Source organism: Rutilus rutilus, assembly GCF_951802725.1.
Source record: "Rutilus rutilus genome assembly, chromosome: 8".
NCBI lineage: Eukaryota > Metazoa > Chordata > Actinopteri > Cypriniformes > Leuciscidae > Rutilus > Rutilus rutilus.
In genome coordinates this window covers 5168244-5190521 of record NC_140222.1, presented here as the reverse complement: position 1 = coordinate 5190521, position 22278 = coordinate 5168244, and the positions used below count along the sequence as shown (strand labels likewise).

General features: G+C 41.2%; 1 protein-coding gene across 7 annotated transcripts in view; it reads left to right on the top strand.

The window, feature by feature from the left end:
- Positions 1 to 22278, top strand: part of ptprsa (protein tyrosine phosphatase receptor type Sa) — a 212311-nt gene that overhangs the window by 57990 nt on the left and 132043 nt on the right. The window lies entirely within an intron of this gene.

Below are 22278 nucleotides of genomic sequence, written 5' to 3'. Positions count from 1 at the left end.
TTTGTGCATATCGGAATGTCTTGTTTTTTTAAGCATTATGTGCAGGTTTTGGCAGCATAATTTTTTAGTAAATGAGTCGAACAGTTTTCAGATGGATTATTAGGCTGTTTTATTTCCTTCATGTTCTGTTTGGGGTCTTTAAGACCCCCAGTACCCTTTCAATAGCTTCAGAACTTCATGACTTTTCCTCTTCGAGGAGTGATCATAAACACCATTTTTCATAGAGGACTTTTGAAATGTTGCATTACTTCTGTCTGGAGTCTCTGATACCCCAAATATAAAACTATAATGAAAAATGCATGCAATGAAATGCACATTGTGGCTGGTCACTTTTGGCAGTTTAGATTTGTTTTATTGTCATTTTTTTAATTGTGTTGAAATGTCAATTCGACACCATAATGTGGACATTTGGAGTATAAAATAATTTATTACACATTTTTTTGGAGATTGTGCATTTTGGTTTTGAATAGGAAGTAATTATTGCAGATAATGTTCACTCTAGAATTGTTCTTGCAAAACTATTACACTGAGGATTTTTGGCTGTATTTTCATGGCATTTTAATGCTTTTTTGAAGTTATGCTCTTTTTCAGACAAGTTGGCCTACATACAATATATCAAAGTTATAATGTTTAATGTTTACTTTCATTTGAAGCAGTACATGTGTTCATACAGTGAAGGTTTTAGCGAGACTGACTGAAAGCATAGTGCAGGTACTGTCTTGATTAATTTAGTCACAGATAATACGGGCCTCATTAATCACTGTAATGTGACTTCAGGGGCCCCGTATCAGAATGAGTCTGGACTGAAGTGGTTTTGCTTTTGGGAAAACTTTGGCTTAACAGTTTGCTTTGATCTAAAAGAAATTTATATTCAGACTTTGTTGATGTCTTATCCTATAACTTTGATGGCAAAGATCTACTCTAGGAGCTCCTCGAAAAGGACGGCCATCATCGATCCTTTCATGAAATGCGTACCAGCTTATTTTTGAGCAAAAAAGGTCTTTGTTTTCACAGTCAAAATCTAGCTTTGTTCTTTGCTGCAACTTGCAAATTCGCAAGGATGTTGTAGATTGTAAATGTCACTATAATTGGACAATTTATCACCACTGATCACTGTCAGATCTTGAGAGATGTTAAGACAAATGCGTAGGAACGCAAGCAAACAGAAGCCGTTAGCCGTGACCGCGGTCTATAGACCTGTAGTTTGGCTCATTTTTCTTTAACGCACAAGAAAACAATGAAGACTGGTTGTGTCAGAATGAAGACATTTTTCCAGAGGATGTAAAAACTTCGTTTGGCGAACTAACTTTGATTTCCCGTGTGCGCTCTGTGTCACCTTTGGACGAAAAGTTAATTGAATTGAGCTGTGGATATGAGTTCTGGTGAAATGTCTTTTGTAAGGTGTCTTCCCCAAGGTTTTGAAATTCATTTCTGCAAAGTTATTCCTTCTGGTGTCGTCTTTTTTTTTTGTGGGTGTGTGTTTTTCTACTCTTATCGCGGTAACCTTTTCCCCCATTTTAAATAGGGATCAAAGGACAACGCCTCAGAGAGCTTCTGGACACGCTATGCCAAAATAAATATTCTCCTGACTTTAGAGAAAAGAAAAGGGCAGCACTCTTGCATTTGCGTGCATTACAGAGATAGCCTCTTGTTTACATGAGCTAGAGTAGCTAATGATGCTAAATATAAAATGTGTGTCGTGCTTCAAATGAGCAGCATCTCTCTTTCATGTTTTAGCATTAGAGACCTTGTAAGGTGTCTTCTATCACTTCCTAAAATACATAAATGGTCGTTTGATAGAATAGAGTTGCGCACAGCCTTGTATTCATTGGCGCCATAGTGCAGGAAATGCTAATGGAGTGGTAGAAATATCAAAAACACAATTATACAAAAAGCTCCCTCTCACTGTGGTTATTGTAGCCCTTGTGTGCCAATGTGATCGTAGTCGAAGATAAAATTAGGCGAGTTTGTGTATCAGTGAGAGCAGTGCAATTATCAGCTTGGGTTTTGAATGGCAGATGCAGTGGTGGCGGTAATGGCAGCTGTGCTGCAGCTCCTCACATTATCAGCAGAAAAGGGAGGGGAGGAGAGATGTTCGCCTAAGCTCTGCCAGCTAATTGTGTTTATTCCTCTTAATTTGTCCCGAGTGCTAAATCGGTGCTCTTCAGCTCACGGTGGGTGCAATTTGTCTGGTGGTTATAAAAGAACGAGGGCCGTGTCTTTGAAATGAGCTCTTCTGGTCTTAATGTGTCCGTAGCTTGCGTCCACACGCGCGGCCGGGCAGAAGGAGCCGCGGCCTCCTCGTTCTGCTAGGTTTTGCAGCTTTCCTCCACGACCTGAGGGACAAGCGGTCAGTCTGGTGGAATTATCCAGCACTTGTTCAGACGTGTTCCCAGAGAAAATCGCAATATTGTCCGTGACAGGCCTTGTTGAAGATGAGGAATGGCCTCTACTGGTAAATTATATTAACTCTCTGGCCTATGTTGCCCATTCAGTCCAACAGGTTAACGGCGAATCCAAGATAAGACGCCAAGCAACCCACCCCTGCTGACGGGATTGATCCATCTCGCCCCAAAGTTTAATTTCATCTCACGGTTGGCCAGTTGCCTACGTGACGCTGCAGGACTGATCGTCCGGTCTCTGGGTACTGAGTACTGCAGCGGTGCTGATAAAGCCAAGAGCTACTACCTTCTCCCCACACACCCTAGCAAGGCCTAAGCTTAAACCCCTCACCGCAAGACTGGATTTCAAACCAATGATATGCTCCGCTAGCTCTGATGCCACTGTGATAATGCGTTCATTGCGGTAGGAGGGCATTACATACCCGCCACCCAACCTCTACCCCTCCCACCGGCCTCGATATGTTTAGCTGATTCATTGAGGGCACTTGTTGTTTACCCCCGGTCCCCACCATGACGATTTTTCTGCTTTCTGCTCTTTAAGTAAGATGACCAGCTGGCACTCCAGGTTGATGGGCATCTCGCCCATCCCCGGGGGAGTTTAGACAATGCAGATCTGTCATTAACACGCCCCACCTTTGCTTCAATCTGAGTTATGACCCCTACGAGGGTTGTGGAGACGGTCCCCACCCTGTTATCCGTGGCTGGAGGTCAAGATGCCATCTGTGATCGGTCTGCTTATTCTCCACTTCGGCTTGATAGTTTACAGACCCCAGTGAACCAGATTGAAGGGTTGGATCCTTATTTGATAGACTTGGAGTGCATGTGACCTTTCTGTAGGGCGACTCCAAGTGAACAACAAAGTCATTAAGGGGAGCCAAAACAATAAAGACTGTGAATGCAAAGTAGAGTCCTCTTGAATATCCCATTTGCCAAATTAAATGCTTCTAGTTTAGGGATATGTGCTAGTTTAAAATTGTTATCAGGGGCCTTGCTTGTTGAGGCCTGGGGTGATTGAATTTGCCGGGGCAAAGACAGGGTGTTGGTTCGGCAGGATTTGTTTGGGACCAAGTAGAGCTGAAGGGGTTTATAGTGACCCTATAGAAACTTCAGGGCCCAGTTAAGGGGACAGTTTTCAGGATGAGGGGCTTTTTCATGTGCTAAAAGCTGCTAATCCGCTGGCCTTTGTATGAGAGCAGAAAGCTCGGGGCAAGATGGGAAAGCCATGGCTTTCAGAGCTCGGCCTTTTGTTGTCATTTCACCCAAATCAGGGGACATCTGTTAGGATCGGGGGTAGATTCCCAGCTGACGGTGGAGAACGGGGATGGATGGAGGAGGAGGAGGAGGAGGGAAGGACAAGATACGCTGGTGGGGGTGGGAATGTTTGAGGGCTGATGGATGTGTGTAATTGTTTGTAATGCAAGCATGAAAACATGGGCCTCTGGGAGCCGGAGCCGCATTTGTATGTGTGTGGACAGAGGGGCCTTGTAGTTATGAAACAGTCAGTCAAGTGTAGATGGGGTTAAACACGAGTAAATACCTGCCTGTCAATGCAAGCCATGCTCCCTTAATTAGGAATGACAAAATGGTTTGACAGCAGAGAAACAGGGAGCGCTATAGCCTCTAACTAGCACAAATGTCAACATGTGATTAAGCTCTGTTGGAAACTCATTACGTTCCTGAAACGCGGATCTGTTTTTCAATAAAAATCACATCTCTTTTTGTTCAAGTCAGTGCTGAATTAGCGTGAGTGATATCACTCAAGTACCGTTTTTCCATTTAAATTCAAACACTTTCAATGGAAAAATCCCACAAAAAAAGAATCCAAGTTGCATTCACCCCCCAAAAATTCTATTTTGCATAAACAAAAGCTTCTTTTTTTAGGTTTTGTGACATCATTGCAATGACAATTAAGCACATTTTCCCTCTAAATTCCTATTGCTGTCCTACTAAATATGATTTCAGGTTTTGTTTTAAGCACAAAGGTAGTTAAAGGTAGTAAAAAAAAAACCACATTGATCACTCCTGCATGGCATTTCGATTATGGCACTCTGTAATTATAGCTGTACTGTGTTCTTCGAGTGAACGAGGACGCGTTCTACACGGCTGAGTCAGGGATGCTATGGATTCTGCGTCAGCGGGGCGTAAAAGAGCTAGAGCGAGTGCGAAGGAGTTCACTCTCTCTGTCTCTTCAAGCGAGAGGGAAAGATGATTTGCTATGTGCAGAACATCCCCCAACCCTGCCCTCATGCGATATGACATTTTGACGTGTAAATACAAGGCCTCCAGGACGCCGACTGTCCTCGGGCTGATAACATCATTATCTCTGATTTAATTGCAGCATTGAGATGCCACCTGAAGATGTTTATTGAATTGGTGTGTGTTCGGATATGATGCATCACCTCTGGCCGACAACATGTTTTTTTTGTGCTACTTTTCTTCTTTTTAGCTCCTGCCATTGAGAACATAATTGGAAAGTTAGATAAATTGAGGTGTTTATTGTACTGTATGCACAAGTAATCCATTTTAAAAGTAATACTGCCTCTGGCGGGGGGGAAAAAACAACAACCTGCCAATATTGCGAGCCCAGATTACTTTGTGCCAGGACGGAGGCGGTCATCTTATTTGTTTGTTTTCCTAGAGGCCTCCTTTTGCGTTTTGAAGTTTTCGTATTCTCCCATTTTGCTCATAAATGAGGCATGAAGCCATACTCGGTGTTTTGTCACGTAAGTGGGGATTTGAAGGGAATGAAATCCCGCCGCCGAGATTACCGAGACTAATATCACCTTGCGATCTCCTTTTATTAGCTCCATTACATCCTCCGTATTCTGACCTTGTTTCGGCAATGGCTGCAGCTCTTACATGGACGTTTTATCTGCCCATTGGGGACGGGATGGAGCAGGAGGGGAAGGGGTTGAATCACAGACAGCGTGAATGAATGAGGAGATGAATTGCACGTTATCTTCCCCCTGCCTATTCAGCGTGTGATTGGGGAGGCGATAATGTCGACAAACAGAAGGGTGTAGCCTGCGCGGGCGGATTACAGTCGACTAAACCAACGAGAGGAGATGCATTGGATAAAACATGAATGCGGTATTAGAACTGCTCCTCCACTCGGACACGTCTCTCGCTTTGGGTATATTGGGAAAATTGTTTACACGACTCAAATCAGAAAACTTTGGCTGTCCATTTAACTGCCTGGAAATGCGAACTTTTGAGCGGTTTTCAAAGTGCACGTTTTTGATAACGATAGCGTTATTGTCTTTGTAAACTACAAAAACGTGAATTTGTCAATGTATTACGTGTTCAGTCTATAGCCTTGTAGTTTCTTTACAAAGTGACATCGCCATCTACTGGCCTGGCTGCATAATACAGCGTTTTTAGGCATTTTCGCGGATATGTGTGAGCGGGATCGTTTTGACAACGTTGCCGTCTGTACATGAAAAACGCAACATTTCCATTCTCGAAGACAATAACGTTAGCATTTAGATAAAGTGCCGGTACTTAAAGACAACAAAATTGAGTTTCCCCAACAATTTTCCGCCACACTGAAAAAAAAATGGTGTAAAAGAATTTTCACTTGAAAAATTGCTTGTAAATTTCACAAAGAATTACAAAGGAACTGCAAGTTACATGTTGAATTAATCATGCAATTAAACAATATTTCAATGCTTTTGCGTTCTCTCACAAAAGTTTTGAGTTTGCTCGCAAAACTTTGTGTTCCCTCGCAAAAACGTTTGCGTTCCTTCGCGTAACATTGAAATCCGTAAATCTTTCCTTCCATCTTGTATTTTTTTTGTATTTTTTTAAGTAGAAAGATATCATAAAATGTACTCCAATAGTCTCAGTTTTATATACAAACTCGAATAATCATATTCTGCAGTGCACGTTTATCTTGAAAGTTTACTTTTAACCTGCTAATGTGTCACTTTACAAAAGTCGCTAATCGGCATTGCTAATGCCCTTTTTGTGTGGCTTTTCATCTGCCTGTTTACCTTTTAATAAGTGTGCATGACACATGCGCACAGCACAAACTCTCGAATAGCGTCCGCAGCCTTCAAGCGCAGCTGATACGCTAAGAGGGCCTGAATATTGTAAATCACCGTGCTCTTGTTCTTCTAAATAGTCGTCAGAGAGAGACGTGCTAGTAATTCGTAGCAGAGGGCAGCCTTGTTTGAGTTTAGTGCGACAGGCTTTGAAAGTGATGGATGGCCATCTTTCTCTTTGTTTATCTCTGCAGATATCTGAATCTTAAAAAGCATGAAAGCGGGAGAAAGATCTGAGAAAAATCTAACTAAATTTATTCAGCTGGAGATCCGAAGGTCAAGCAAACATGTTTTTGTGTGTGTGTGTGCGCGTGTGTGTCGGGCCCCATGATTCAATTACTAGATGTTTTGAAAGGATTCGTGTTGCTCATAGGCAGACTTATCGTGGATTACATTTTACCTTATGAAGTGCAAAAGAATTGAGCCGTCTGATAAGAATATTACTTGTGTGAATAAAACAGATCACAGACTGTTGTTGTTGTTGCGGATTTTGTTAGAGGTTCTCAATCGATGTAGACAGGAGTTTTCATATTTCAGTTCATGCATCTTTACTTGGATTCTGTTCCTGTGTGTAGCTCTGCCCACTCTGGAATCTCATTGGTCCCAAATCCTGCTATGCATAAAACATTAAACAGCTTCTGATTGGTTGTGATTGTTGCGCATTAGATTCATGGTTATTGTGGAGAGACCATCACTTTTTTGTGTATATATCATAATTAATCATATCTAACATAAACATTTGTGTGTGTGTGTGTATATATATATATATATATATATATATACACACACACACACACACTGTATATATTTATATACATTCTTACACACACTTACAAACTTTAATATTGCATGTGATTTAGTGTGTACCATGTGTATATGATTAAAGTCCATCAGTTCCAGGATTTCAGATCCCAGATTCCTGTTTTTTTAACGTGTTTTTCCCGTTAATGATGACTGCAATGTCTCCTGACAGGAGTTTTAAACACAAGACAAGCGGAATCAGCGATGAACCCTGTAAAATCAGCATGCATTCGTGTCCAAGGAGCGTTCGCAGGCATCCGAAAAAGAGCGTATCGATTTCCCCGTCCGTGCCAAACGTGCATCGCACGCACACACACACACACACACACACACACTCTCAGGAGTGGGAGTGTTGGCAGCTCTCGATGAGATGCATGAGCTCAACATCAGAGCGTCTCCTGGCTTTGTGTCTGCGCTCCCGCAGTTCAGGGGTGAGGAGAGACTCGGCTGCTCGTGTGGAGGAGGTGTGTGTGTGTGTGTATGTGGAAGCCGTGTATTAATAATCTCGTGCTCCGTAGATTCACCGTGGGCTTAATCTCGCTGGTGCGTTCTGCGTTTCAGAGGTCAGAACCAGACGCTCGGCTTCTGAAGGCCTGCGTTTCTGCTGGAGGAGAGACGGCGTCTGAACCTCAGAAGTGACCGATTCTGATCAGGACTCGTGTTTCCTTCACATCATCTGCTATTGTGTATTTAATATTTCTTTTTCTTTTTTTAACAAAGGGTCAGTGAAAGAAGGTCTGAAGGGGTTGTTTGTTCACCTTAGAGTGTGTGTGTATGTATATATATGAACATACAACCCCTTCAGACCTTTTTATATAAGAATCTTATTATATAAGAAATTATAAGCAATTTAACTTAAAAAATGGTTAAATAAATGGTTTCACAAATATAAATATTATATAATATATTTATAAATAAATATATTAGATAATAATTATTTTTCAAAATATTAAAATTAATGTAATGGAAATGATATAAAATCGGTCTGAATGATTTAACGAGCTGTCGTTTTTTTCGGTATTTAGCGTATTTATTATCGACATTTCATTTGCTACATCCACCGTCTTGGATTTTATTTATTAAATTTAATTCTTAACTTTTAGAAAATTTTGTTCACCTTAGCATGTCAAATGTGTATGTTTTTTTTCTGGTTGTATATATATATATATATATATATACTTATATAATACTTTTTCTAAGAAAATATATATATATTTTTTATAAAATAAATAAATTCTTTTTTTTTTTACCTATTAATTTAAAAAACACACTTAAACATAATTGTCAAGTTTGAATGATTTAATTAGCACCTATTGTTTGGTAGTTTTCCGCATTGAGTGTGTGCATGATCCACACCGGCCACATTGCAGAGACTCCTGAGATCCACTGCCAGTTCTGCATGAGACTCAGTCCTGTGATCCGGCCCAAATGAGGCGTCTCAGAAGGTGGCGTGATTACGTTTGGCTTTAGCTGTGGCCGCGTGTCTATCGCGCGGGTAAACGCTGCAGCTCACAGTGGAGTTTGCAGTGCTAGTGTGTGCTAGTGGGTGATATATGTGTAGTGGCAGAGGAATAGATCCACTCTCCCATGGGCGTCCGGCTTATTACAGTGTGACCAGTGAACAATGGCTGTATACGGTACATTTATCTATTTGTGTCCTCCGGCGATGTCCAGCACCACTTTCATCCGAGCGGCTCGGGATGAAGCTGAATCCACCCTACGCCGAGTCACACTCAATTATCAGAGCGCCAGCGACGGGCGCCGATATTCTGTCACCTCCTAATTAAAGCCGGCCTGCAGTTTTTCCTAAATAAAGTCAATGCCCGGATGAATCAATACAAAGGCTCAGCAGACACTTTCCACCAAATAGGGTTCTACCTTTTAAAAAGGCACTTTATTTTATTTTTCAACAGGAAATCGTTCGGAAAATGTTGTTCTCGGGATGTCATTGATTTTAAAGGCTCCAAATGATGTCACTTCCATGATGTCTCAGTTGTATCTAATAGTTGCTGCTCCGCAGAAACGTGAGATTTGTGCCTTTAAAACGCAGTGAGACCCACATTTATATTATATTTTAAAGTGTCATTTATTCCTGTGATCAAAGATGAATGTTCAGCATCATTACTCCAGTATAATATGATGATGTGATGCTCAACAAACATTTCTGATATAATGCATAATGAATAGAAAGTTCAGAAGAACACATTTATATACTGTATAATGTGACAAAATATTATATTTCAAATAAATGAAATAGAACTTTCTATTCATAAAAGAATCCAAAAAATATATATTTTAAATTGTCATAATATTACACAATATTTCAGTCTTTTGTTGTATTTTTTTAAACCAATAAATGCAGCCTTGTTGAGCAGAAGAGACTTCTTTTAAAAACATAAAAAATCGTGTTATTAATCTGAACGGCAGTGTGTGTGTCATGATCATTTAGGGCTGATTCGTGAGAGGTGTGTTACGGCGACATGAAAGAGAGTCCAAATGACCTAATGCTGTGTGTAGACTACAAGATGATGAAATGATCTGTTGGGATTCGTGTGTGTGTGTTTGTGTGTGTGTGTGGTGTTGTTGTTCATGCCTGTGTGTGTGTGTGCGCGTTGTTCATGTGTGTGCGTGTGTCGCTGAAGGCAACAGCGTGTGTGCTGGCGGGAAGCTCCGGTCGGTGTGGAATGAGGAGGCGAGCGTGTGACTGTATGTGATGCACTCATATCCGCCGAAAAGAAGAAAAGGAAATGCAGAAAAAGATAATGATTGGAAATAGAAATAGAAATCTCAGTGCATTAAGACTTAAAGTGGCCACAGAATACAAAAGGGCACATCCGAACTAGATTTTTACATGCGCTTTACGGTTGCTAATGTGGTCAATTAGCTGTTGCTATGTGTTCAGAGACGTTTCTAGCAGTGGCTTAAAGGATTAGTTCACTTCAGAATTAAAATTTCCTGATAATTTACTCACCCCCACGTCATCTGAGGTGTTCATGTCTTTCTTTCTTCAGTCGAAAAGAAATGAAGGTTTTTGAGGAAAACGTTCCAGGATTTTTCTCCATATAGTGACTTCAATGGGGTTCAACGGGTCGAAGGTCCAAATGTGAGTTTCAGTACAGCTTCAAAGTCTCGACACGATCCAGCCGAGGATAAGAGTCTTATCTAGACAAACCATCGGACATTTTATAAGAAACATAAACATTTATATACTTTTAACCACAAATGCTCATCTTGCACTAGCTCTGTGATGCGCCACACATTACGTAATCAGGTTGAAAGGTCAAGCGGGACGTAGGAGAAAGAACCGACCTAGTGTTTACAAAGCGAACGTGCAAAGACTAAGTCAAACGGCCAAAGGTAAATGTCGGATGATTTGGAAATTGGAGGAGAAAATGAGATGGAGTTTTTTTACCCTACATTTTCCACGTGACCTTTGTAGACATGCATGATGAGCATTTGTGGTTAAAAGTATACAAATTTTCATTTTTTTAATAAAATGGCGGATGGTTTGTCTAGATAAGACTCTTATTCCTCGGCTGGATCGTGTCGAGACTTTGAAGCTGCACTGAAACTCACATTTGGACCTTCAACCCGTTGGACCCCATTGAAGTCACTATATGGAGAAAAATCCTGGAATGTTTTCCTCAAAAACCTTCATTTCTTTCCCACTGAAGAAAGAAAGACATGAACACCTCAGATGACGTGGGAGTGAGTAAATTATCAGGAAATTTTTATTCTGAAGTGAACTAATCCTTTAAGCCAAAAGAGCCTGATATTGTGGTCTCAATGGTATACGGATGGTGTCGTTTGACGTCCGTTGACATGCACACGCCAGTTTAATGAATCCCAGCACTCCACTAGAGCCTAGACACACGTATTAGCAATCGCCCTGCAATTCATTTTCATTTCACTTCAGCCAGGTTGGTATTTTCTTTGCTAAAAATGTTAGCTTCACCAAAACAACTAGATCAGGGTGTCTTATGACCCAAACACGGGGCTTTGATAACTCAGATGGTGGCATGCTTGTAATTTGCCCGAGCTAATATTGTTAACGTCTAAGTGTCTAGGGAACAACATCTCTGTTAGCCAAAGGTTTGCGGCGCTCTTTCAGATTCCAAATAAGGAAGCGTCCCAAGTATGCTTCGTGTTGTTTGGCGTCTTTCATGTTACTATTTCTCCCCATCTGAGAACGGCGTTTGATGTCCGTTGCCATGTTGTGATAAGCTCCATGCGGGACATCTGAATATTCCCGCCGGAAAGTTCCAACAACTTTGAGAAGCAGCATGGTGACTTCCTAAACATCTGTGTGGGCAAAGTGAAAATTTGGGGATCGTTGTGCGCAGCTGGAAAAAGTCAAACTAGCCAGAAAAATGTGCTATTTATAAAAGTCTAGAGCTAAACTATCTATTATCATGGTAGGAATTTTGTAACTTCCCAAGACTACTATTAAAATAATTTATGATTAGTACAGGTGTCCCACTGGGCTATGTCCTTGGCCCTATTGTTTTGCACTTGAAATTGTGCCTTCTAGTGATGTTTTATTTATTTATTCTGTATTCTGAAGCGAAATCCTCCTAGTGTATGTGTTCACTAAAAACATCCAGCATAACGGTAATAATTGTGCGTCTAGTGGAGCTGCTCAAGGAGGGCTATTGATTTTCCTCCACTCTCTTCGGCTTGTTTTTCTTTATTTTGCCTTCGGATTCCAGCTTGGTGCGGTCGGATCTTTCACAACCCGTCGTGAGGTTTCCTCCTGCTTCTTGGATGCCGTTCAAGCTGGAAAATAGTAACAGAAGTGAAATTCGATTACGGTGACACAAAGGATGCTCATTTAAAAGGCATGAAAGTAGTTATCATCAATGGATTGCTTTGTCCTAGAAGAGGTGGATTTTTTCAAAGATTAGAGAAGGGTGCTACTTTAAACACAGACATGCTTGTGGTACACGCATGGTTTCATGCTTGTATTTGTATTTATAGTCAGTGAATTTTTTCCTGATTTAAAGACCCAAGTAAGTGTTCTCTTTTTGTGAGATTAGTATTAAACCATTTTTTGCTCTGAATTATTTAATTTTTTTGCAGTTTGCAGTTAAATGCAATGTTTCTGAATGAAAACATGAAGCATAAAAGTCGGACTAACAACTCAATATGTGTATTTGTAAATCAATTCACCTCATAACAAAAAAAAACTGTAATTAGTTAGGGTTCTTTTAATGTTATTTGTAATACTATTTATTTAGTTTTTATTTGAAATGCACCTCATAATCCAATCAGTTATAGTTCTTACATTTTATTTAATGTGCCTGGCTAATTTTGAAGGATTGACCTCATTTATTTTTCACGTCTTCTCCTTCCTGCCACCAGAATGGCAGTTATGAGCTTCATTCGGGTTTCCAGATGATAAATATCAAAGACGGCTGACATTTGCCCTCTTAAAATTCAGTTAGCAATGAGCAACAGTACGGATAAGCCCGGCAGCTGAATATTAATCTCTTTCCAGTGAATGTGATCAGAATCACTTTGCTTTTAAAGTCATCAGAACGTAGAGACATGTTGTCTGGATTACTGCAAATTAAGAACCATAGTACAAAATTCAGCTGATTATCAGGGGCGGACGGAGTAAATGTGAAATTGAAAAGTGCTAAATCCGACTATTATAAAGGGGTGCAAACCTTTGTCATTGGAGCCGTGGTTATTATTCCAGGCACGTTGACCTGTGGTGCTGGTTTGGGAAATGCAGATTCAGTTCTGGCATTCTTCATGCTTCGTTCCCTTTTTCCGGTGGTCCTGTCCTTTCGCTAGTAGCGAAAGTTCACAAATCTTTTGTCTTCTCAACAGACAAGTCGAGGTACATGGAAGTCAAGTGTGTCATGGAAATAGCTAAAGTGCCTCATGCATATTTCATCTAGACGAGTGTCTGAGATGGAGTTTGTGAGTATTACTGAGTGTGTAAGGGTTTTGTCCAGCTCCAGTATAGCTTTCTGTCATGGTCTCCTCTTCGGATATGGTTACTCTATAGACAGACAAAGATTTGCTGTAGCTCAGCTGACACGAGGGGCTTTAGAAGACATCAAGTTACCCACACAAATACCAAAGTAACAGATTTGATGCTAGTTGAAAAAAAAAGTTTGTGGTCGTTCATCTGTTTGCCATTGTGATATTATAGCCAAAGGTGATCTTGGCTGACGTCAAGAATCCAGTTTTCAACCCCTTCCCTATAACCATCTGACTCTATTCTGGTATGTTAACATTAATTCCAGATGGTTAAAAACATGTCTGCCCTACATTTGTCTCTGTAAATATTCAGTTTAGTTCAGAAACGCATTAGTTAATCTGAAATTATGTCTCATATTGATGGTACCTTGGAAAGTTAGTATACGATCTTTTGTTGGTCTCATTAAAATGGTTTGCCAGGGTGTCTTAGATGTATCTGTCCTAAAACATAACCGTTTTGGCTTCTTGTACCCCAACAGGGCAATTCCCAGCTCATGTTTGTTGAGCCACAGCCCAGGATCCATTGTTTACAAGATGCTCAATTGTACCGTGGAGCCATTAATCAGTTTGGGGCCCGGTTGCCTCCGAGTTATTTTTATCTCACAGCAGGCACTAGAGTTCTTTCAGGGCAACCCTGCTTTTTATTCTAGACGCCCCTCCAGCACTACTGCCAACTTTACCGCCGGCCCTGTCTATAAATACATTCACCTCTTCCTAGAGGCTTTGAAGTCCCCATTCATGCTTCTTATGTGTCCCTTCAACTTCAGAATCCAACGGCAGACAGGAAGTCATGCGGCCCCCTCTCTTTCCAGAGTTGTGCGGGTCACAGGGAATGGCAGGATTACTCCCATGATGGACAGTTAAAAAGAGCAATTGCCAAGTTGGCGACGAGGGTCGGTTATAAACAACCCTCCGGCATGGATTTTTTTTCTTCTGTTGTTGCCATGGAGAGCGCCGACTCACCCGACCTTTGACCGAACACTTGACTGAAACCAGACTGCAAGTCTGAACATGTGGGCGGAGTTTCAGCCCCCTCCCATAAACTCTTTTTTTGAAACATAATTTGTGTCTGAACTCCATAGATTCTCTCCTATATGAATATGCTGTAAATTGTAGAAAATATTACCCAGAATAGCTGACAGCCACTCCACGTCCCCATGTTTTTTTGTTTTTTTTTCTACTTCCACCCCATCAGCTCAGTGTCAGACCAAGTTCTCCACAGTTACGGGGCTAAAAGTGAGTTTTCCCAGTCCGTCTATTTTTAGCCTTCGCCTCGGGTGGAGATGAAACAGGAGCTGAAGGAATAGGAGGAATTTGGGTTTTTCAAGAAGCTATCATTTCATTTTTTCTCTCCCTCAATCTGCCAATACATGTCTATTGTTTTCATTTTAGCCACTGCTAAAACTGCCAATTCCTTCGACCAGGGAATTCCCAGAATATGGTGACTACTTTCTCCTCATGGAATGCACAATCTAGCTGGAGCATCTACCTGTTTGTTAAGCTGTTTTGAATTCCCGCGGTGGCCCGGGGTCACATCAGGCTAGACCGTCGTATCCTGTGCAGCTGAAAGCTGAACGTCAGTGAGGCGTTCTTTAATTTGCAAGGTTGCATGTTCTTACCTGTAAGTCTCCTTTCCTTGTAACCGTTCATAAACAACCATGTTTTGTATGTATTCATTTTGTTTTTATCAATCAATGTTGTCTCGAGTCCTAGGGAGATTCTATCCGCCGCTCCTGTCTGTGCTGAATGTGAAGTGAGCCACTTGACTTGCAAATGGATGCAAACGTGAGTGGCGTATCACGCTCGAGTAACTGAAGAAGGATCAGTGACACTTCCCATAGGCAAAGATTTATTGGCGGCTCCCGCTTCTCCAGAGAATGATTCAGCCATCCCCCTTTCATTCTGTATGTGTGTAACCTGCAGACTCCCACCTCAGGATTTAATGGAACTTCCGGGAGACTTGCCATTCATGGTACAGCAAGTGTAACGCTGCTCTCAACAGCGGCCTTAATTGCTTTCAACACGGTGGCCGTTTAGTTAAAACAAGCTTGCTGTCAGGGAACATCCTAGTAAATTCGACCGCAAGGCTCCCCGAAACATCTCATGCAGACTAATCTCCGCCACCGCATTGCCACCCTCTTGAACCCACAGTAAAATCCCAAGCAAGGAGTCTTAGATTATCTTTTAGGCCCAGGGAGTCGATGATGAAATAACTGTGTTAAGCTGGCGTGAAACTTCCAGACCAAGACTCCCCGCTACAGCAACACACGCTAGCTTAAATGAAAAGCAAAGTGACATGTGAAGGCCAAGTATGGTAACCCATACTCCGAATTTTCCCCTCTGCATTTAACCCATCCAAGTTAGTGTACACACATTAGGAGCAGTGAGTAGTGAACACACACACACACTGCAAACTGTTGACACACACATGGAGCAGTGGGCAGACATTTTGCTGTGGAGCCTGGGGAGCGATTGGGGGTTCTCAAGGGCACCTCAGTCATTTCCAGACAGGTTTAAGAATCGAACCTGCAACCTTCGGGGTACCAGTCTGACTCCAACCATTAGGCCATGACTGCCCCAAACGGACTCTTGCAGCTCGGACCGTCGGTTTGACATTGATACCTCTCAGTACATAATTGATATTCACCTGTCTCCTCTTAGACGACGGTTAGATTAAGGTTAAAACCGGAGGGTTTCAAAATGCCATCCGTAGGTTTATAGGCAGAAGGTTGGAATGGCAAGTCAGCTGAGATTGTCACTGTAATGAATTCATCCCTGGCTGTAAAACCTCTCTCCATACATTAACCTGCTCTTTAAAGGTTAGCGTACACCCTCCTTCCAAGGGTACGTAGCCACCGCTAAGTGCACCGCGCACATATTGTTGCCATTGCTGTAGCTTGCTCCAACTAGCCTGATTGTCCCTATCATATTGTGTTTATGAAAAGATATTTCTCTCACAGTGGTTGCTGATTAGCTAACTAATTGTAAGCGGCATAAAGGGAGGCCGGGCTCAGATGTTGGCATGCGGAGAGCTGCGCTTAACAGTTCCACTCCCACACTCTCATTAAAATACCATTCAGAGTCTGGTTATTTATTTTAGCTGTGGAATGCTGGGAAGGGGGCTGCCTAGCGCAGGGAGGAAAGGTAGTTTATGTCGACCGAATGGACATTCCGCATTGACACGGAATGTGGGATTTTAGTTTTTTCGTTTTTTCGGCAATTATCTGTGCTGCAAGCTAATAAGAGCGGAGAGTAAACAAAAGCCTCATGCTTCGTCATTTTGGTGAGGCTGCTAATCTCTGAGAGGCTTTCTTTGCTAGCACAGGTCTGTCTTAGCACCACCTTGGTCCTGTTCGTCACAGAAACGAGTATGTGAATTATACAATGACTCTCAGGGGGGGTCAGCTTTTTTCAACCACAGTTTTCTAGCGTAGTTAGCACAGTCAGTGCAGTTTTCTAGCAATTTAGCTCAGTTTTCAGATGACATCTGTTTCATTTCTTATCTTTGTCTAATTTATGTCTTGTAATATGTCGTTTTTAGACTGACTTTCTTGCAGAGGGTTTGCAATTCTTGGATGCTTCCCTGGCTGTTTTCTTGCTGTTGTTCTTGATGGAAAATAGTTTTTTTTTTTGAAACCGCCACCTTTTGTCTGTTTCCTTCAACAACCCATCAGGCCTCTTTTGTGTCGCATGCCTTCCGTTTGTTTGCTTATAACGTATTGTGTCTCTGTGACTGCCTTTCAATCGTGTGTGAGACCGAGAGCCCCCACTTACCGATTGAAGATTGTTTTCTCTAGCCGAGTGGCGGTTGAGTGAGAAATCTGGAGCGAAAGCGAGGGATGCGGAATGAGAGGGAGAGCGAGTGGGAGAATGTCAGAAAGTCAGGGCAGATGGACAAAAGGGCCAGTGTTATCGGCCCCAGCAGATCGGCCCCCAGAATGCCACAGCTGGTTCACATTTCCACGGGGAGCGATGGCGAACGGCTGCACTCCACTCTTACTGACCCCATACTTTTCTCTCACACACATACTAAATCTAGCTCTTAGCACACACTCTCCGAGCTATGTTGCAGCACAGACACTGGCAATGTTCAGAACGGCATACTTGCTTACTCCTGACTAAAAGTTGTATTTACTGTGTACTGCATACTACATCCTTTTTTTATATATATAGCATGTTAATATATAAATTGTATACTAGCTTACCCTTTATTCAAATTGGCTGATATACTGTGTACTGCATACTACACCCGATTTGTTTAAAAATAGCATGTTTGAAATGAATTAGCGTTCATGTTACTAAAAATTGTGCTGTATAAACTGTGTACTGCATACTACATACTATTTTTTAAATAGGATGTTCGAAATTAAATACTAGCGTTCATGTTACTAAAAATTGTGCTGGTGTACTACATACTACATCCTATTTTTTTTTAAAAGCATGTTCGAACTGGAATACTAGCTTACATGTTACTAAAAATTGTGCTGTATATACAGTGTACTGCATACTACATCCTATTTGTTTAAAAATAGCATGTTTAAAAATGAAATGCTAGCTTATGTTACTAAAAACTGTGCTGTATAAACTGCACTGCATGCTACATACTATTTTTTAAATAGGATGTTCGAAATTAAATACTAGCGTTCATGTTACTAAAAAATGTGCTGATATACTGTGTACTACATACTATTTTTTTTAAATAGCATGTTCGAAATGGAATACTAGCTTATTCGTTTCTAAAAAATTTTGTTGTATATACTGTGTACTTCATACTACATCCAATTTTATTGCAATTGTTGGCATTACAGGAATAATGCAGAACAAATGAATAGAAAAGAACAAAGGGAGGAAGCACATCACAAGTAAAACATACAAGTGAAACACATGAAACCTCCACCTGGATCCCACATCCTATTTTGTTTTTAAATATCATGTTCAAAAGGGAATACTAGCTTACTCCTTACTAAAAATGTGTGCTGTAAAAACGATATACTGCATACTAGTTTTTTTTTAAATAGCATGTATATACTGTGTACCGCATACTACATCCTTGTTCGAAATGGAATACTAGCTTACAAGTTACTAAAAATTGTGCTGTAAGCTGTGTACTGCATACTGCATACTACTTTTTAAATAGCATGTTCAAAGAGGAATACTAGTTTCTTAAAATAGCATGTGAAACAGAAGTTATTCTGCAGCAATTCCTGTACGCTGCATTGTTGACACTTGCTCTTTACGTTGAATGATTTTTCTTTTTCAACAAGTGGGACATAAGCTTAAAAAAGCATTTTAAATCCATATTATGTGTCTGAAATTGGATCAAATAGGCCAAGAAAGAGATGTTAAAAACGGTGGCTGGTATTGCTTCTACAGTATGCATACTATAGTTTACGTGCGCAGTATTCTATTATGAACTTTTCCTTCCCTATTTCCTCAGTAATTCTGTTCTAGTAGCTGCGTGACCAAATCAAAGTCAAATTGAGCCTCAAATAAAACTTAATTTTGGAGATCTAACAGTGTAGTGTGACAGTTTATTGGGTAAAATTAGAGGAAGGTTGAGTTTATTGGCTGTGCAATATGTGAATGTTCTTTAGTGTTCTTGTAGTGGCGCCTCACATTCATCCCTCTAAATGTCTTGCACATGCAGAAAGCTACCCATAATTCGATCCGTCGGGCAGCACCTTTGTTTTCCGAGTGTATTTGTTCTAGCCTATCATCTTTACGTGACTCCAGCCAAATCTGTTTTCATCCAGATCCAACATGTACTCCCTGCTTGTGTGTAAGCAACCCCCTCCCGTGTGCTTCCGGGGGAATAGCTTGCTCTAGTAAACAGGGCTCCCCGCGCCGTTTCTCTCATGTGTGTTTCATACACGAGCTTATTCAATCCCACTCTATAATCCCCAATGCCTGTCTGTTTGGCCCCTCGGGCCTTGTTACCATTTACACTTGCTCCATACACACGTCCGCACGATTCTTATTGCCCCTGCTTTATCAGGGAGGAAGAGATCATGTTTTCCATGCACAAAGCTGTGGTTATAGATTATAAAAGTTTGTGTTTACATAATAAATGTGTGTAATTATTTTGTATATATAAATATACACACACATGCATGTATATATTTAAGAAAAATGTGTTATTTATATATATTTATATATAATATAAATTATGTATACAGTATATACATGCAAATATTTCTTAAATATATACATGCATGTGTGTGTATATTTATATATACAAAATAATTATACACACACAAACTTTTATTTTGGATGCGATTAATTGTTTCACAGCCCCAATGTATATGTGCGTGCGTGTGTGTGTTAAATATAAAAAGCATTAATAATCCTAATATTAATACATTAATACTAACTTTGCATTAAGAATGCTAATGTTTTTGTTCGTGTGTGTGTGTGTGTGTAGGACATACACAAACATATTTGTTCAATTATTAATATTATTATTTTTTGTGACCTACTTTTTATAAGCATAAACTTTTAATTTTTTAGTTTTGAACAGCCATGTCTGCTGCGGTTGTGTTGTTGTTGTTGTTGCTATAAAAACACAAGACCTTTGTTCGCTTTGGTTTGTCTGTCTGGAGCTCACGTTTTCACCATGGGAATACGCTCAAGGTTGCTAGGTTTGGGAGAAAGCATCTCCCTTAGCAAGGTATGCTGTGGAAAGTTTTCCTGGACTCGATATAATTTCTAAAGCGCTCTGGAAACTCAACAAAGCGGAGGAAATACATTTTGGAAAAGACGTCTGCTTCTATTTTAGACAGAACTGGGCAGCGTTAACGACACTCGGCTTGATATTCTGCACAAACATGAGCATTTCAAAGTGAAACACAATCACTTATTCTCTCGTTCTTCCCAACACGCACGTACGCAGGCAGTTCTTCCCTAGAGATGGCAGATCCGAGCAAGCCATATGGAGCGGGCTGTGTCTTGCTGGGCACGCCTGACGAAAGCCGAACAGCTTGGGCTGTACTGGAATGACAGCCTTCAGGTTTTTTTTTTACCAGGTTTTCCAAAAACCTGCTTCTTTTGCTCTCTCTTACCCTCTTCATTTTTCACAGTACTTTCTCTCCCCCCCCCCCTTCCTCTTCATAACCAAACAGATGGAAACGAAGGACTAGCATCACATATTTAGCAAGCAAACACACTTATCTCCTGACAGCTCCATCCTGGCTTCAACAATCTGCCTACATTCAAGCACCTCCCTAAATGATGGCGCATAACCACCCTTAGCTGTCGTTTCAGAGAGCACTTGAGGGTCTAGAGGTTTCACCGCCTCAGAGGAATAGATGGGAATGGCAATAACAAAAGAGTGTACCCCTTGAACACAACCTTCCCCTTATTGAGGGAGCCATTGCTTTGAGCTAGCATGCGGCAGGTGCCAAAATAAAGACGACGTGAGGTTGTGTTGTCCTTTTTCATTTCATTCCTTCCTAGCGCAGTTGGAGGCTCAACACTCGATGTGTTCGGCTTTTCTCCGGCACCTCCTCCTACACGTTTCTCCGTAATCAGCAGACGCAACGCACCAGGTGGCTGGACCGGAGAGACCGGGAGAAAAGAGCGTCACAGCTTCTTAATTTAAAGTATTTAAATTCCTCGCGAGTGATTTTGATTAAGTCGGCCCACACATTCCCGTTCACGCTCAGCAGGTACTAACCAGACTTGGGCGGTGTGAAGGAAGAAGGGGGGGTTCCTAGAGAGCGATGAACAGAAAAGCTCTCTGCTTCCCTTGTACACACAAAGAAACTCTTACTGGGAGTATCGATATTAGGTTCGAAACTAAAGTAGCTGTATCTAAGATAAGAATTAGAGTCTATTTGTCCACATCTGATTGGAGATCTCATGAGAGCTTGGTGTGTACCTTAGCTAATAGTCGGATCTCTAACAAGTCATCGAACCTATAGTATTGGATTTGCGTTCCCACAATTGCACGTTTTCGGTCAGCGCTGCCAATTGTTACAGTAATGAAAAATTGATCGTTGTATAATCAGCCCGACTCGCTTGCGGGAAAACGTCCCTCTGTCAATTCCCTCAACCCATCACTGCTATCGATTGATTGGATTGACCTCGTAGTGTTCTCTCTCGTTCTCCGTCCTTCCCAGACTCAGCTCGTTTTCCCTCCCTTATTTAGACCCGTTGTTCCATGAGCGCGAGTCAATTGAGCATTGTTGATGGAGGGGTTCTGCGAGAGGACGGAGCGAGGCTCCCGGTGCAGCACTTGTCATCCTCTTACCTGTTCGTTCTGCGAGTGTTTGTCATTTCTTTGACCGCTCGAACCCTCTGGACGAGCTGGAGGCCGCAGGGCAGCTGATGCGAGAGGTACTGTCTCGCAGCTCACAGGGGCCTGTCAGATCTCTTTAGAGATAAAGAAATGAAGGCGCCTCTTGCGCTCATGCTCAGTACACCTCACACCGCGCAGCGCTGGCTTAGCGCCTGATATGGTGTTAAAAAAGGCCAGTTGCCTGACATGAACGAGGTGCCTACAGGGTTGTTCATGGCACGCGATGCTGGCATCTTTTTATGCTGCGGTTAGTTATCGCGTGTAAGCGGAGGGGTTGAATGAACTTGTTTTTAATAGCCTTGCATCCCCAGCATGCCGTGCAAAAGGTTTGGATTGGTAATATTTTTTATGTTTTTAAAAGAAGTCTCTTCTGCTCATCAAGGCATTGTATTAAAAATACAACAAAAACAGTGATAATGTGAAATATTATTATCATTTAAATCAGTTTTCTGTGTGAATATACAGTAAAGTGTCATTTATTCCTGTGATCAAAGCATCATTACTCCAGTCTTCAGTGTCACATGATCCTTCAGAAATCAGTCTAATATGATGATCTGATGCTCAAGAGACATTATCAATGTTGAAAACAGTTATTTGCAGTTTTATTTCAGGATTCTTTGATGAATAGAAAGTTCAAAAGAACAGCATTTATCTGAAATCTAAAGCTTTTGTAACATTAAACACTATGTTTTATACATTTTTTTGGGGGGGAAAGAAATAAAATAAATCAATACTTTTATTCATC